The following is a 16,196-nucleotide window of genomic DNA, read 5'->3' as shown; positions in this document are numbered from 1 at the left end:
AAGGTGAGTTTCTTCAGCGTTGAGAAGGCTGTTTGCTGCATTCTTGTATATTTGTACTGTTACAGAGAAAATAGGGTCCTCCCAGAATCACAAAGTGAAAGGTCATGAGAGAAATGCCAAAAGTTGCCATAATGGAAATTCCAGTTATAGATAAGTAAATAATAGATAGACAGATAGATAGACAGATAGATAGAAAGATAGAAAGATGATAGAGGGAGAAAGACATTCAGAGTGAAGATAATTAGACACTGGAACAGATTATTCAGAGAGGCTGGATAATCTTGATTTTTGTAGATTTTTGAAACTTAGTTGTACAAGGTCTTGAGCAAGCTGATGTAACCAGTAGCAGAAGGTGAAACCAGATGACATTCCAACCTTGCCTATCATATATTTATTGTAAAATATTTTATTTAAAGTCATCTAATACTTTGCAAAAATTGGATGGGTTTTCAGCAAAAGAAATTCTATCTATTTTTTCTTCATCATTGTAATTTTTCCTTTAATGATTTTTTTCTCCAGCATATGTTTAATAGGTGCCTAATATAAGCTATCTTATCATTTCTTATAGCTTGTTATACATGGCTATTGCTATGTGTCTTATGAGAAAAGTTTTTGTCTTACTTGTTTTTAAGATTTTTTGAAGGACACTGTAGCTGTATCACTTTTTAAATTTTGACTGGAAGTGAAATCACAAGGTTTTTCCACTGTTCCACATCTTTGAGACACTATACATGCCTAATGAAGAACACGAACAGTTCAAGAATTTGAACTCACAATGCAATGCAATGTGCATGTTCACCATTTTTAACAGAACTAATTTGTTATAGATTAGACTTAGTTACTCTGTAAAAGATGGAAATAACAGATGACAAGCTCATTTTGTTATTATCATATACTCGCACTACATTTCTTACTGTTGTCACTTAACATTAGTATTCATAGCACGTTATCTGGAAAACAGAGATAATAAAACAATACCATCTTAGTCTTCCCCACAGCAGAGCCCTGCAAGAGATCTGGCTCTCTGAGAGTCCTCAGTGATTTACAGTCAATCTTGTTCTATTGCTTTTTTCTCTACCTCCCTCAGGATAATGATACTAAACAAAAAAGATTCTTTCAAATCATACAATGAAGTTAGAAACATGCAAATAAAAGATTCTCTTGTTCATTCTAGAAATCATAACACAATACTTTTTTTTCTTTTTTTTTAACAAATAAACAAATACAGGAGAACTATTGGCCTACCATACATAGGAGTTCCTGCTAAGGAAATTTAATGTGTCCATAATATGTAATTAATGACTGTTCCTTCTTGTTCAGACAAGGAAGAAAAAATCTTTGCCAAGGAAAAACTGGAACTCATTCTAATTTACTGATGCAGAAATTAAACTTCAGAGGCCAGATATTACTCCCCAGTGTCTTTATAGCAGAGAGCAGGACAAAGAAAATGTTTTAGCTTTTTTCCTTTATTTAAACTGCCTTATATGTCATAATATAAGGGCCACAGAAAAGAAAATCGGGGCAGTCAGGTATAAAGGTATTAAGTTCAGGAATAAAGGATGTGTCTCTAGGGCAGACTGCAGAGCAGAACACTGTTAAGATTTCAATAACAATGAAAGATAGGTTAGATCTTCTGGCACAGAGACTCTTAGGATTATTTCCACTCAACAAACTCACTCTTCAGGATTTGGATATGCTTGCCTGCTGAGCTGGGTGTCCACTGCTGTGAGAAAATCATCTCCAAACTTTAAGAAAATTTAGGACCTCCCAGTACGTCTACCAGAATGATCATCCTAGTGTTAAAGGAAGTTTCCTTACTAGCTAAAAAAGTATGATGGTAGAAATCAAATTTGATCCTTGCCTCCTACTCACAGATTGGTCTAATAAGAAACATATTCTCTAAGAGCAATTTCAAGCATTTGGAATTTTTATTCAATTCCATAATACTGCATCTTTCTTATTTTCCATTCATAAAATGTTATGAAGTTTCATTGGGAAAATAGGACTACAGTATTTGCTTCAAATTAAGTTGGTGAAATATGAGTATTTCATTCTGACCCCTACCATTTGCCAAAGTCTACAGATGAACAGCACATCAGGGACAGTATGGAGTTCAGAATTCACTTTATAGATATGTTAGAATCACATCACTTTCACACTTTTTGTGGGACTTGAATAGGTACTCTTGCTCAGGAAATCCTGGATAGATGCGTGGATATCACTATTAATTATAGTTAAATGGTACACAGCCATTTCCACAAGAATTCTGCTTTGACTACATCATAACAAAAAAGCCTGTGCCTGTTTAAAGATCTGGCTCTGACTTTCTCAGGAGCAGAAGGGCAAAAGCTTGCTTGATCTTGATTTTCAGTACGAATACAGACCGTGAAAGCGGGGCCGCACAATTCTTCTGACTTTTTGGGTTTGAAGCAGGAGGTGTCAGAAAGAACTAGACAACACTTGCCTCTAAGCATTTAATTTTGTGTATGATATTTAAGTCAAAACAGATTTGATTATGTGTTTTGAATAATTTTCTAAATGATTTCTATTTTATCAATACACAAAAATATTACAAATTTTCTGAATTCTTTAAAATGTCCTTATTATTTGTACAATTTGAACACTTAGAGATTTAAGATGATCAAAGAACCCATTAATGTACAAAGAGCCCATCAATACTTTAATACCAAGTTTTTACAATCTGAATAGAAAACTCTATGCAGAGCATAAATATGTCTTATTGTGTCATTCCAGTTGAAAAATCCACACTGAGACTACAAACACTACTTTAGTCTTTGCATTCACTCCTAAATAACTACAGTACTTATCTCTGAATGACTGTGAACAGAACAGGTCACTCTGTACATTTGCATGAAGATGTCAGGTACATGACAGTGAGATAATGAAAAATGCAAAAATAGAATAGAAAAGGTAGCAGGCTTCAGCTCATGAGTCTTGCAATGAAATTAAAGAAGAAAAAGTTCAAACCTATGCTGAAAGAGCTAGTGGTAAAACCATCCACAAATTGCAAGAAAGATTTGTTTTCTGAATACCAATTATACTGACTACAAAAATAGCTTTAATCTTTATTTGAAATCTTATCTATGAATCTCAGATCTTTTTCATCTCCCTCCCTAACATAACAGGTAGGTAGGTGGACAGGTAGAGAGAAAGAGATAGAGAGAGAGAGAGAGAGAGAGAGAGAGAGAGAAGTAGGTTCTGTAGCAATAGCCCATATAGCAGCTTAGGACATTAGAAAAGCAAATGAAGAGTACCTGTACTCTTCTGAATTCTGATGTAAAATATTACATCAAAGCATGGAATAAAAGTTGTATTTATGGAATTATGATTTTAAACAAGGAAACGGGAACTGCTTTTACACAGGGATAAAAAGTTACAAGTAGTAAATAAAATGATAATTATTTATTTTTCCATATATTGACTTTTTGTTCAGATGTTAGTTTTACTGAACTAAAATAATTTCTAATGTTTGGATTATCATTTTTAAAAGAATGTATATTTTTGTGGCTAGTATTACAATTTTTTTTTTTTCTGTTTTTAAAAAATATATTTCTTCTCCTTTACCCTTATTTTCTCTGCAGCAAGATGTATTAAACTTATTATGCATAGTTAATGTAATCTGAATTCTTTAGACAAACGTTATTAGTTTCCAGAAAATGAGATAATTTTATTGGCTGTAGCTGACATTATGTGTCCCTGTAAGCTTTTTCATTGTGAAACATGTGCCAGGTTTTTTAAAAAAGAAGGTTAAATAGAGGCTAAATCATCTACACATAATATAGATATGATTAACAGCTTCCAGACTTCAAGTTAAGGAAGATGTATTAAGGAGGCTTATTAAAGAGATTGAAGTCATTATGTATAGATTTAATCAGCTAGACCTGGAAGATTTAGAATTTAGAGGAAGTTTATCACTAATTATGTCCTGGATGATCAAGACTAACAACAAAAGAAAAGATAGTCATCAACCCATTGCCTCTAAGCAGCTCATAGAGATTGGAGAAACATGGGCAAAATGGTTATTTTATGAAGTTGTTCAGCAGGGCAATCTTCATATTTGCTTCCAGGCTTTAGATCAAAGATATGCTTGAAACATAAAATAAGATACTGGAACAGAGCAATTCTTTAAAACAGAGAAAGCTGCAGGTGTCATTATGAGTCAAATTAAATAAAAGCAATCTTACCTCTCTTCAATTTCACAAGACAGATCTTTTATTCCTTCCTTCTTCTCAGTCTATCAATTTGTGAATAGAAAAGTCACTCAATTGTCTTTCAGTGCTTTGGATCATTTCCTTCTTTTCATCACTGCTGTGACTTGGGTATTCCTAGATGCAAGAAAGCATACTCTTATAACATGCCGAAAGATCAGCTTACTGTGTCCCTCTTTGCAGGGTCTAATACACAGACTCAGATGTGAATGATCAAAATCATTTATTAAAAGTTCTCACATCACTTATATACCTTCACAAGTTTTCTTTTTCTAGCTTTCCCATCCGCCCCTACAACTTTCCCATTCACCTTTACATGTTAACAGAGCATTCTACAAACACTTCTTAACTGTTCATGCAGGCGCTTATCCAAACAGAGCCCTGAGATGTTCTTTCTTCTTCTAGAGGTGTCCTTGGTTCTCATGCCGTTTATCTTGCCCCACAGCTGCTGCTCTGAACAGTTTTTCATGTATTCCCACATCTTTTACTGCTTTTTCTGCTCACCTCTCTGGAAAGTTCTCCCACAGACAGCTGTTCTTAGCTAAATTTTCCTTGATCTAAAATTCAGAAACCGGGGAAAGACTTTCTTCATCACTGTCTTTCCAGAGAGCATACAATAATTAGTCTTGATACCATAAATATCTCTTCTATCTGTCATGGTATCTGTCTTAATCTTCAGGCTCATCAACATGAAATGTAGAGGATTACTACCAAATAGCAGCAAGAATAATTGGGTGTTTTTCTAGTGGTTTTTTTACCCTTCTTGAACCAAAATTGCTCTAAGGAATACTGAAATTCAGATTTGGCTGGAGGAGAATAGCCAGACCAACACAAAGCAGAGCCCTTGATCAAAGGTTCTCACTTTGTTTCAGATAATAGTCAATAAAGTCAGTACAGTATCACAGCTTCAGATGCTCTAAATTGTTTCCTGGCCTCAAAGCTTGGCTTCTCCAAACACTGTATTTCCATCTTCTTCCTATGCCAGGAAGGTAGCTGCTAAAGATAACACTACTAATATCTTAGTCTTCAGCTGAAAATGTGGAAGGACAAAATGAAATGATAAGTCGCCAAATTTTAGTTGATGTATTCACACACCTTTTGTGTTGTTGTTTTCTCTGTCCTATGTTAAACAAAATCTATAAACTTTGCCTTTTTAATTCAAAGTTGTCTTAAAATTAACCTGAAATCAGAAGATACACTCTAGAATAGTTTAGAGAAACAAAATGAATTCAAAGATACCATCCTGCTTAATATATGTTAAAGTATGTCAACAAAAGTTTCAGTAATTTACCAGTTAAGTGGTGAAAGCAGGGCATGCTTTCTTAGATCGTATTCTTGTCTGTTTTGTTACTTAAGAGCTAGTGAATTTGCACTAAAGTGAGCCACACTAAGTTTTATTAGGATGGTAAATAATGGAATATTGTTCTCATAACCATATCACGAAAGATAACAGGATAACTAACATGTTCTGAAGTAAAAAACAAAACAAACAAACAAAGAAACAAACTGATGAAAACAGTGGTATTCAAAGATCTACTCAGAGAAATAAATTAGGAGGACAGAGAGTAACACTCAGATATACAAATGTCTATTAAGTGCAGGAATTACACGATCTTTTGTTCAGCAAAGAACACATTTCTGCAATGTAAGGCTTTTTTTTTTTTTGCAAAGGGCTTTGTACCAAAAGGCTCACGCAATTTGATTTTCTCCTCCTTGTGCTGGTCCCAGTGAAGTGACACGCTGCATAGCATGTTTAATTATTTCTTTGGAAAGAATTTTCAGTATCAATACAGAAAAACACATCTAGTGTATGCACTGACAGACTTGTGAACTCTGTCTCAGCAAAGTTTCAATATGGGTTGCTCCATATGAACTTGGCTAGACACAAATACCATCTTCTATTTAGCATTTAATCTAAATGTCACGTTCTGCAAAACAATTAAAATATTTATTTTAAAAACTGGGAGCAAGTGGATTTATAGAGAGACTGAATTAAAAAAAAAGGAGGGGGGGAGGAACTGGGTGTAAACAAAGATTTCTGACAGTAGAAGAAAAAACATTTATTTATTTATTTATTTATTTATTTATTTATGAAAAGTATAAAGATGTCAGACAGAAAACAATGTCTATATTTATTCAAAAAATAAAGAGGTGAACATTAACTCTGGAGTGTCATTTGCCTGGTGGTCACAGTTCTGTGGTTACTCTGAAAAAAAATTGCTTCAACTCTTCAAAGGAGACTCTTCTCATTAGAAAAAATTAAGTATAACTGTAAAAAGGAAGCTTCTATTGATCTGCGTAGAGACACATTGTGAATTTAATTTAAAGATGGTTTTCTAATGTTTTGGTTTCCTTTTGCTGGAAGATATAGGAAGATTTGGCTTTCAGTGTCAAGAAATTTTGTTTAGAAGCTTCAATTAAATAATTCAGAAATAATTAATTCAGAAGACAACCCATTAAATTACAACTCTCCCACTGGTTAACTTAGTGCCAAAATGTATTGTTTAATTTATCATTCTTAGTATTTTTAGAAGGCCTCAAGGCAAGGAGTGAAGCAATAATAAATAGGGAATAGTGGATAATTAGAGAAAGAAATGTGGAACAAAATTACTAAGGGCTTTAGGTGAAGTTCATTATTACTATTTAATAGTGCCCAAGAGCATTTGATCAAATTATGGATCATGTTTAAAAGTGGGCTGAGAAAAATCCTGATGGAGGAGAGTTTTCTCACTACTACTTTCTGAATTTTACAGAAGTTTAAGAAGCAGTAGAAAAGCCAAAGCATATTGACCAAACCTTCTAGTTTCTCACATGAAGTAGTCTAGTGAGAGTTTAAGAAGACAGTTTTCTTCGTTCTCTCATACACTGTTTAGGCAGAGACTATCACATGATTAAGCAATAAAGTACTTCAAGCATGAGTGATAAAGTGACAGATTGTAAGTGCTGTTCCTAGGGATTTTAAGCACAAAGTGAAGCTGATTTTTTTCACTCTTCAAGATTTTTTTTTCTTTTACTTTAAATTTTATCTTAAAAGTGCACTATTTTTTTTTTAATACAGTTATTTAAAACTGACCTGAACTTTCCATACACTTTATTTTTTTAATGATTATTTACCTTATAAATATTTTATTTCAACAATTGTTTCAAAGAAACAATCCCGAAGGTACATTTGAACATTAATATATATGCAAAGATACAAAACTCAGTTTTTTATGATGTCAAAAACCAAGTCCTCTCTATCTCATTCTAAGTTGAAAAAGTTAAGAAAACTGAGAAAGCACAAGATGTGTGACACGCAGCAAATAAGAACATTTAATTTATGAATTAAGAGAGTGTTAAATTTATGGAGAATTATTTTCTCTTTAAATATTTTTAATAGAAGTCTGTATCATTGAAATATGAAACAAAATAAATGTGTGTATTTTACTTTTTTTTTTTTTTTTTTTAATCTATGAGTGCTGATTCAAAATTAATGTCTCCTATTTCATTATGTCAGCCCATGATATAAAGTGGCAGGTGATGGTGGTATGGCAGTAGAGGCTGAACCTTCCCAACAATATTCTGTTGCATTTTGTTGACATGTGACAGATGGCAACAGAGGGGCAGTTTGACAAAATGGCATCTTAAATGGAAGTGCATATGAAGCAAATGTGCCACTGAATTTCTCCATGTGGAAGAAATGACACCCACTGACATTCATTGACACTTGTTGAATGTTTTCTGGAGACCGAATAGTGGATATGAATGCAGTGAGATGGTGGGTGGTGTGTTTCAGCAGTGCCAACAGTGACTGTGGGTCACCTCCATGGGTGAATATTTTTATGAGCCTAGTATGCAGGCTCTTGTTCACTGCTACCAAAAATGGTAGTTGTGCTGACTATCCATTTTTACAAAAACAAACAAACAAACAAACAAACAAAAAAAAAACAATGTTTTGTAGCTGAGAATTTGATCTATCAAATAGTGTTATTGAGCTTTTTGTATATGTTATGGTTTCCATGGAATTAAATAGGAGACATTACTTTCAGAGCAAAACCTACTTATTTTCTGTTTTGTTTTGTTTTGTTTTGTTTTCTGTACTTAGAAATAAAAGAAAATAAACAATGTCTGTTAAATACAAGAAATTTTATAGGATGGAGATTCCAATTTCTCAACTATACCAATTATTAGAAAACTCAAATCTCTCTAGACCTTTGACTCCAGATATAAAGAAGGAACACTCTGGCAGTCATAGTACTTTTTCTCCATTTACTTTGTTAGCTAGTGAGAGAATCAGGTTAGTTTACTTTTGAGCAGTGTTTGCAATGACCAAGTTGTTCGATGTATTTAATTTTATATTCTGGAAGTTTGTAAAACCACCAACATACATTAATGAATAATTTTAGTGATAACAGTGCTTGCAGTAATAGCAAGAATAAATCATTATCCCCAAGGTACAAATTGCTATAATTATTACTTTTAGCAGAGAAGCAAGATGTTTACTACCACTATCACATCTGGGAATGATTAAAAATGAATACTGATCTGTATCCAACAATGTGATTTAGGTAAGCATTTTGAGGCATCATAAAAAGTAGTAGAAAGCATCAGCAGATACAGATTCACATGACCAGATGTTGAAAACCTTTAGGATAAGGAGACTTGAAATGTCAAAACAAACAAACAAACAAAAACAAAACAAACAAAAACAAAAACAAACAAAAACCCTAAAGATCTAGTTGGAAATAAGTCAATTGTTTGGATGGGTTTTACACTTAGCTTCTATGGCAATGAATCACACCTTGAACTAATCTAAGGAAGAGAGAAAGACCATGGAACATCTTTTTGTGAGATTGTGGCTGCAGTGCTAAGAGTTTCTGATTTATGGATCCCGGATAGACAGGCTACAGCTCAGTCAGCTGTCATAGTCTGACTTCTGTAACATGGACCATCCCTCTCTGAGGTATTCTCTGATGTCAGGTGCAGTTTCTGGGCTGCCCGTTTGCGTGTTCTGTAACGATATTCTTGTCTATTTCCTTGAAAATAAATTATTTACTTTGAAGGTTGGTCATCTCATAACGTGTCTAAATCCCTTTACTATACTTTCTACTGTGTATGTGCAAGTACTTGATGTCTGACTCAGTAAACGTGGGGACTGTATCACACAAGAAATTTTATTCTAAATAAATATTCTTCTTTCCATTTTGAAGATTGAAGAAAATAGCTGAACAGCGCATTCTCAGTGCTAATAGAAATAGATTGGGTATGTTAAAGAAAGAATAATTATTCCTTCTTGACACATATTTAATGTTTTTGAAAAATTCTCCTCAGTATTTTTCTATTGCCTTTTTGTGTGTGTGTGCGTGTATGTGTGTATTCTCTAATCTTCATACTCTTACTACTAAAATCATTCTTCACTTGTCTTTTTTAACATACTTTATTAATTACACTATTTGCTTTTAAGTGATATGACTTTTCCACTACCAAATTCACTGCTATGTCTTCTGCAGTCATTGATAATGTTAAGATAGAAATGTGAGCTGTCTGTTCAGTGGCTCATTTTTAAGAGATTAGTGAGCTCCCGAGAACAAACGAAGTCCTACTACTTAATGAATGTACTCTTTCTAAATGAAGATTACAAAGAAAATAATGATCATAAATTAAACGTCACAATGGCTTGGAAAATCTGAAATGTAAGTGCCTTTTATGTTTTGCAACATAAAGGTCATTAAACTGAACAAGTAAAAAGATTTTACTTGTAAGATATTCAATATTCTGATATTCTTCTGAAGGAAAATTTCCTTCTACTTTAAAAAATCAAGATGATTTAAACATGAATTATTAATCAAAAGCTACAGTCACATTTAGATATAATTTATATCACACACCTTATGATATGTATCTGTTGCAATCTGCCTAATAATTAGGTCAATAGAAAGATAGTGCCTTATAGACAAGTATGGGTTTGGGTCAGCCTGTGAAGTAATTCACCAAACTTGGTAAAGTGCCTCACAGGTAAGTAACTACTCACTTTAGTCTGGAAGACAAAGCAGAATGGCGAGGTGCCTGTAAGATATTATTCTGCTAACATCAGTGTCTCAAAGCTTGCTGGGGACACAGATGGACTTATACAAGTCCAGGCAAGTCCTGGGCAAAGGTGGTGAAATCCTTTGTCTGAAGGACATAGATGAACAAGTCCAGGCAAGTCCTGGGCAAAGATTGTGAAATCCTTTGTCTGGAGGACTTTGATGGACAAGGCGGGGGCAAGGAGAGAGAGATAAGCTGCAGCTAAATAGCTGTGAAGCGGTCTTTTGTGTGGACTTATCTCAGGATGATGGCCATCTCGGGGGATACCACATGACTCTTGTTCAAGCGCCCAGGGATGTCACGTAGGCAGGAGAAAAAGGATAAAAGGAGAAACCGAAAACCATGAGGGTAGGTGTCTGCGCATCAGATCCCTCACCACGGAATTCTTGCGTGCTGGCGGACTCCCCTGGGCCTGCTACCTGAGTCCTGCCGCTTCCTCCTGGATCGGCTCCGCGACTTCCTTCTGCCACCTACTTGCTGCCCAAGGCCGGCCACGCTCCTTCTCTCTCTCCCCCCCTGCTGCTTCTACCTCGGACCATCGAAACGTCGTGCAACGGGATCGCTGCTGGATCCTGGTGGTGACTATCCCCGCTTTACGCAATTCTTGCTTCTTTCCTCTCTTTTCTATCGCCCTCCTTCCCTTCCCCGTCTCCCTGATTAGGATTATAATAAACTGGTCGGACCAACATTTGAACCGTTGTTTCTTAATCTCACGCCGGGTATATAATATTAAAAGAACCTCATCTCCCTCCTATAAATTGGAGCGAGACAGTGCCTCCCAGGAAGAAAAATAAGTGGGTCAGCCTTTGAGGCAGTGCAGGTAGGTGACTGTTTGGCTTTCCTTGAAAATGGATTAACATGCTAAGGTCATTCCTGAGTACATAACTTTTGGCTTGTACCAGATGACATGCCATTATTCATGGGCTTCCTTCCTTTGAAGATCTGCTTATTGCAGTTTATTTTAAAAATAGATCACAAACAGCGTAATTCTAGTAAGAAGTCTTGTTTGTGAGCAGGAATTTACATATTACCAGAACATAAAATATCATTGACTGTGTTGGCTCTATCTTTCCTAGTTATATTTAAAAAACAAACAAACAAACAAAAACAACACCTTTAGCTGTTATTGTGAAACTGAAGCTGAAGCTACATATTAATGTCTAAGAAATTTGCAGTTTAAACAGGGATGCTTATATACACATCTGCTTATATATAGGCTTCTGGCAGGTTTGAGAGTCCAGTGAGCATATGTTCCTGGAGTTCATATGTTCCTGACTTAGAAGAGAATGTCAGGAGCTCTGGATATTTAAACTGAAAGTTTGTTGAGTTGAAAACTTAAAATAATATTTTTTTTCAAAAACGAATAAGGTAGCACAATGGAATTACAGACATGAGACTCAAACAGAAAACGAAAACTGAAAGAGGAAGACAAGCAGAATAGTACTCAACAAGGTTTTTTTTTTTATCCCGTTTACTCTCAGATGTTTCCTTTATTTTCTCATAAGCTCTTGTCAGCTTGTTCTGCATTATGTCTGTAAGATTATAAATGGAAGTATGGTATTATTTGAGGAGAAGGAGACAATTGGAGAGTAGAGGGTATCCAATAAACTGGAAATTCTGACAGATCTTGCTGAGTGCCAAATGGCATTTGTGTAAGTTATCAGTGCTGAAATAATTCTGGCAGTATGAGAAATTTGGCAGAGATAATTCAGAGAAAGGGCTGTTTTGTATAGGATGACCAAGAAAGGCCAGGTAGACAGTGAACCTGCAAAATATGGAAGTTAGACAAAGGGGAAACTTCAATATGGAATTAACTGGGAAGATGCATACACTTCCTATGTAATCCATGGCAAAACAAAATATTTTATAAAGAATGTCAGCATGCTAAGACTTGCACCGAGATACCTTACAGTTTTACATTACAGATTTTAAATAGGATATTAGCAAAATAAAACTTAAATTAAAAAAAAAAACAAGAAAAGCAGCAATAAACAAACAAACAAATGAACATTAAATGTTGGGTGAATATCTTAAGAGTGCTTGTAATGACTCTTTTATACAGCAAATGTTTAATGCAAATTCTTGAGCTCTACCTGGAAAAGACTACTCTCCTCCAGATGGATACTTTCACTTCTGTTTAACATGATATATTTTGTTCTTCATGTGGCCCCATAAATCTCAAAACCAGTCTTCTGCGGGGATACAGAGCAATTCTATTGTTGCACTTTAAATTCTTCCTTTTTCTTAGTGTCAATTTTATAGTAAAGATAATGTTAAAATAGAGATTTAGGTACCTGATTACTAGTCTTGTTCCATAGCTCAGGTGTTCTTTCACTGAAAAAGGGTGAATGTAGCACAGTCATGATTGTGTGTCTCATAGGCAGAATGAATCTTCTTGATTAATCTCAGTGCAGAGATCTAAAGTTTGCTATCAAAGTCACCGTCAGCAGCCCTTTTATAGCCAAAGAAGAGAAATACAAACCACCAGAGTGCCACTCATCATTTATATTTCTGATTCTGTTTTAGAGTGAGATGAACCACATCTTAGAAGTGTCTCCAATGTCCTAAAGGACTTAAGATTAACTGACTAACTGAAGGTCAAATGCCAGTCCTTTTCTTAAAGTGGTTGAAGAGTTTTCTGTTTGGTTGGTTGTGTTCTGAAAACATTCCTGCAAGACATAAAATCTTCTGATAATAATCTGTATTAAGTGTTATTAAAAATCCCAGAGGAGTCTTTTCAGCACCATAAGACATGTTGATTTTCAGAAAATAAGATACGATATTTGCATTTCCTTTCTACTATTCAAAGTCACAAGGAATTATTATTGAATCAAGTGTTGCTATTCTCAGGGTTTCTCTAGTGGTGTTTTCCTTCCTGTATTGATTGTAACACATGATACTGTTTTAACATACCATGAGGAGCACAGAGAGGGGTATTGTGTCCTACTTTGCTTTGTTGTTTTTTTTTTTAATCCACATTATCTAATGCTTCCAAGTAATAAAGAAGAAGATAAATCTATTAATCAATAGAACTGGAAGGTAAGGATTCTAAGGATACAAATATCCTTACCTCTGCCAACAGATTTCCTTGATAAATGGGCATTCTGCACAAACCTGTGAGCCATTTAAACTTGGTATTGGCAAGTGACAATATGACAAACATAGTCATGTGTTTTGTTAATGAACAAAAAGTTCTCACTCTCAAAATAAACGATTAAATTTTAAATTACCATCAAGCTAGTGTTTCTTATTTTTAAATTGCAGATTTTTTTTATTAAAAGTACAGAAATTCCTCCCTGGAGAAACATGATTCATTTTCCTAAAGGAACTTTAATTAATTTAGTTAGATTTCATATTCACTCTTTTACTCTGGGAGCCCTTGACATAACTTAAAATGCAAGTATTAAAAATTCCCTTTATTATGATGGAGATACAGACTTTTCAAAGTGTGTTACATTTGTATTACCCCCAAATGACAAACCATACAAATCAGAATGGTAACAGTTCTCATTTTGAAATAGATTAAAATCCTCTCCTTTCTTCAAACACTGTAAAGATATGCTGAGTTTTAGAATTACACCCTGAAGACACCCTCAGGTTAAAATTATCTCTCTAAAGTAAAAAAGGGAAAGATAAATAATAAAGGCAGAAACAATGCCTGAGTAGCCTACTATGTTAACGCATTTAAAGATGAGATGCTGCATTTGTGTCCAACTGTCCCACTGAGGGAATCTTTAACCTGATCTGTCCTTAAGAGTAGCCTACTGAACACGAGGAAGTGAAACAGCGGTATAACAAGAGGAAACTGCCATTTTGGAACTCATTACTAAGTTGTTTAGGTTTTGGTTTTGTTTTGTTTTGTTTTGTTTTGTTTTGTTTTGTTTTGGAATCACAAAGAGTTTCATTTCTTGACTTAGGGTAGGATTCAATTCAACTGATTTATTGCACCTGAAATCAGACCTAAGTCTGATCTAATTCTTCCATTTCTAATCAGTAACACGAAATAAGCCCATCTGGAGAGTGATTTATTTACCTTATCTCATAAATAATTTGTAACATAGGAAGGATCAATCCTCAAGAGAATTGTTCACTTGTGAAAATAAATAAATAAAATTTATATTTATTTATATTTTTATAAATAAAGTTATTCAGACTTAGTTGTTTAAATTAGAAGATGCCTATCGACTACTCTAGTGACCATGACACATAAATGTTTAGTCATGACTTTTCCATGAAAGGCGTATACGCTTCCTATCTTTTCCCATCAATTTAAAGGTAGTTTATCTAAATTATCACACAATTCACTGGATACAAAAATAAATTATTGCTTATTAATTTCAAAAACTTTCAGATGAAAGCTTTTGCATCTCTAGGTGAAGAACAGTGTGTTTTAGATTAAAAGTAAGTTGCTTTTCTCTGCTACCTCAATTACTAGACAACTAAATTATTTCTGAATAAAAAGAACATATTCCTATGAAAACAGGCATTACATGTTTCCAAAAGGTCTTCAGGGATGAGCAACAGAACACCTCATCAAGCATAAGTGTCACAAGTTGCTGGAATAGACTGTGACTCTGTTTGATAGAGATTTACTGACAGACTTACAGGAAAGAGATTTAAGAGGAATCACAATCATAGAATCAGCGAAGTTGAAAAAGACCTCCAAGATTATTCAGTCCAACCATCCAACTACAACCAATATTTCCCCACTAAGCTGTGTTCCTTAGTACAACATCTAAATGTTTCCTGAACATCTCCAGGGATGGTGACAGGGATGGGCAGCCCCTTCCAGTACCTGACACCCTACTGTGGAAGAAATTTTTCCTAATATCCAATATAGAAAAAGTGTCTCAATATAAACACCAACTATTGTAGCATTCATCTGACCCACGATGAAATGGCTGGATCAGGTCCAAAGACTAGAGAATCTACTAAGCAGCTGATAACCCATTAAAAGTGCCTATAAATTGAAGGGAAAAGCAAACCATTTATCTAAATTTCATGAAGTGATCTGAATATCTAAAGAGATTTCTCTAAAGTACACAGATGAGCTTATTTTTGGAGTAACCACTCACGTCATCATTTGATCCTATGAATTTTATTAAAATTAGGGAAAGATTTTTAGCAAATAACTCATCAAATTAATGTTATATCTTTTTTTCATGAAATGCATACTATTATCTCAATTGTCTTTGCTTTAAAATACCAAAATAAATAAATAAATAAATTGCAGTCATATCAATTGCCTCATTACATCTACTTATCCTCTTTAAATAAATAAATAAATAAATCTTTCAGAACAATTTAACACCAATTTAAAAAAGAAAAACAAAGGAATCTTTCTATACAGACATATGGCATTATAATTCTATTACAAGTTAATATTGCTAGTCTATCGCAACAGCTATCCTTGCAGAGTTCTTGTGCATTAAGTTGTTCTCATTGTCTTCATCAATATAGACATGACTCAGAGAAACAGCCAGGCTGTTCAGTATGATTTCACATCGTGGAAGTCATCTTATCATTGAGCTAACAGGAACCCAAGAGTTTCAAATCTTTTTGTAATCCATTGGAACCCATTTTCCATGGCTTTGGATTTCTCAGCATTTTACTTCTTTGTTATTGTAGTTTTTGTTTGCTTTTTTCATTGCTATTTGTTTTTGTTTTTTTTTTTTTTTTTTTTTGCATCTGAGTTTTGAAGAAAATATTCAAAGTTTGAGATTAGTTTCTGAGTTTCTGTTAGTTTTATTTGTACTACTCAATCTATTTTTGTATTAAAACGGTTGCCTGGTAGAATACAAAAACCTTTAGTAGAAAGGATTGTACCTGTAACACGAGAATACATATGCATTTTCTGAAGAAGAATTGCAATTATTTAATGTTGTTCTTCTTTATATTGGT

At 34.2% G+C, this 16,196-nt stretch overlaps 2 long non-coding RNA genes across 2 annotated transcripts in view; one reads left to right on the top strand and one right to left on the bottom strand.

The window, feature by feature from the left end:
• The window catches only part of LOC146545760 (uncharacterized), an 85,269-nt gene extending 74,965 nt beyond the window's left edge, over positions 1-10,304 (bottom strand). Inside the window, exons 1-2 of the long non-coding RNA XR_014880977.1 lie at positions 10,240-10,304; positions 4,206-4,346 (exon numbers count right to left, since the gene is read on the bottom strand). This is a non-coding gene — a long non-coding RNA (uncharacterized LOC146545760). The remainder of the gene's footprint in view (positions 1-4,205; positions 4,347-10,239) is intronic.
• The window catches only part of LOC146545759 (uncharacterized), a 47,813-nt gene continuing 40,841 nt past the window's right edge, over positions 9,225-16,196 (top strand). Inside the window, exon 1 of the long non-coding RNA XR_014880978.1 lies at positions 9,225-10,643. This is a non-coding gene — a long non-coding RNA (uncharacterized LOC146545759). The remainder of the gene's footprint in view (positions 10,644-16,196) is intronic.

This window comes from Meleagris gallopavo, chromosome 1 (genome assembly GCF_905368555.1).
Source record: "Meleagris gallopavo chromosome 1, MGAL_WU_HG_1.1, whole genome shotgun sequence".
In the NCBI taxonomy this organism is placed as follows: Eukaryota; Metazoa; Chordata; class Aves; order Galliformes; family Phasianidae; genus Meleagris; species Meleagris gallopavo.
Note: the sequence above shows the minus strand (reverse complement) of the source record. Positions and strands in the feature narration are given on the sequence as shown.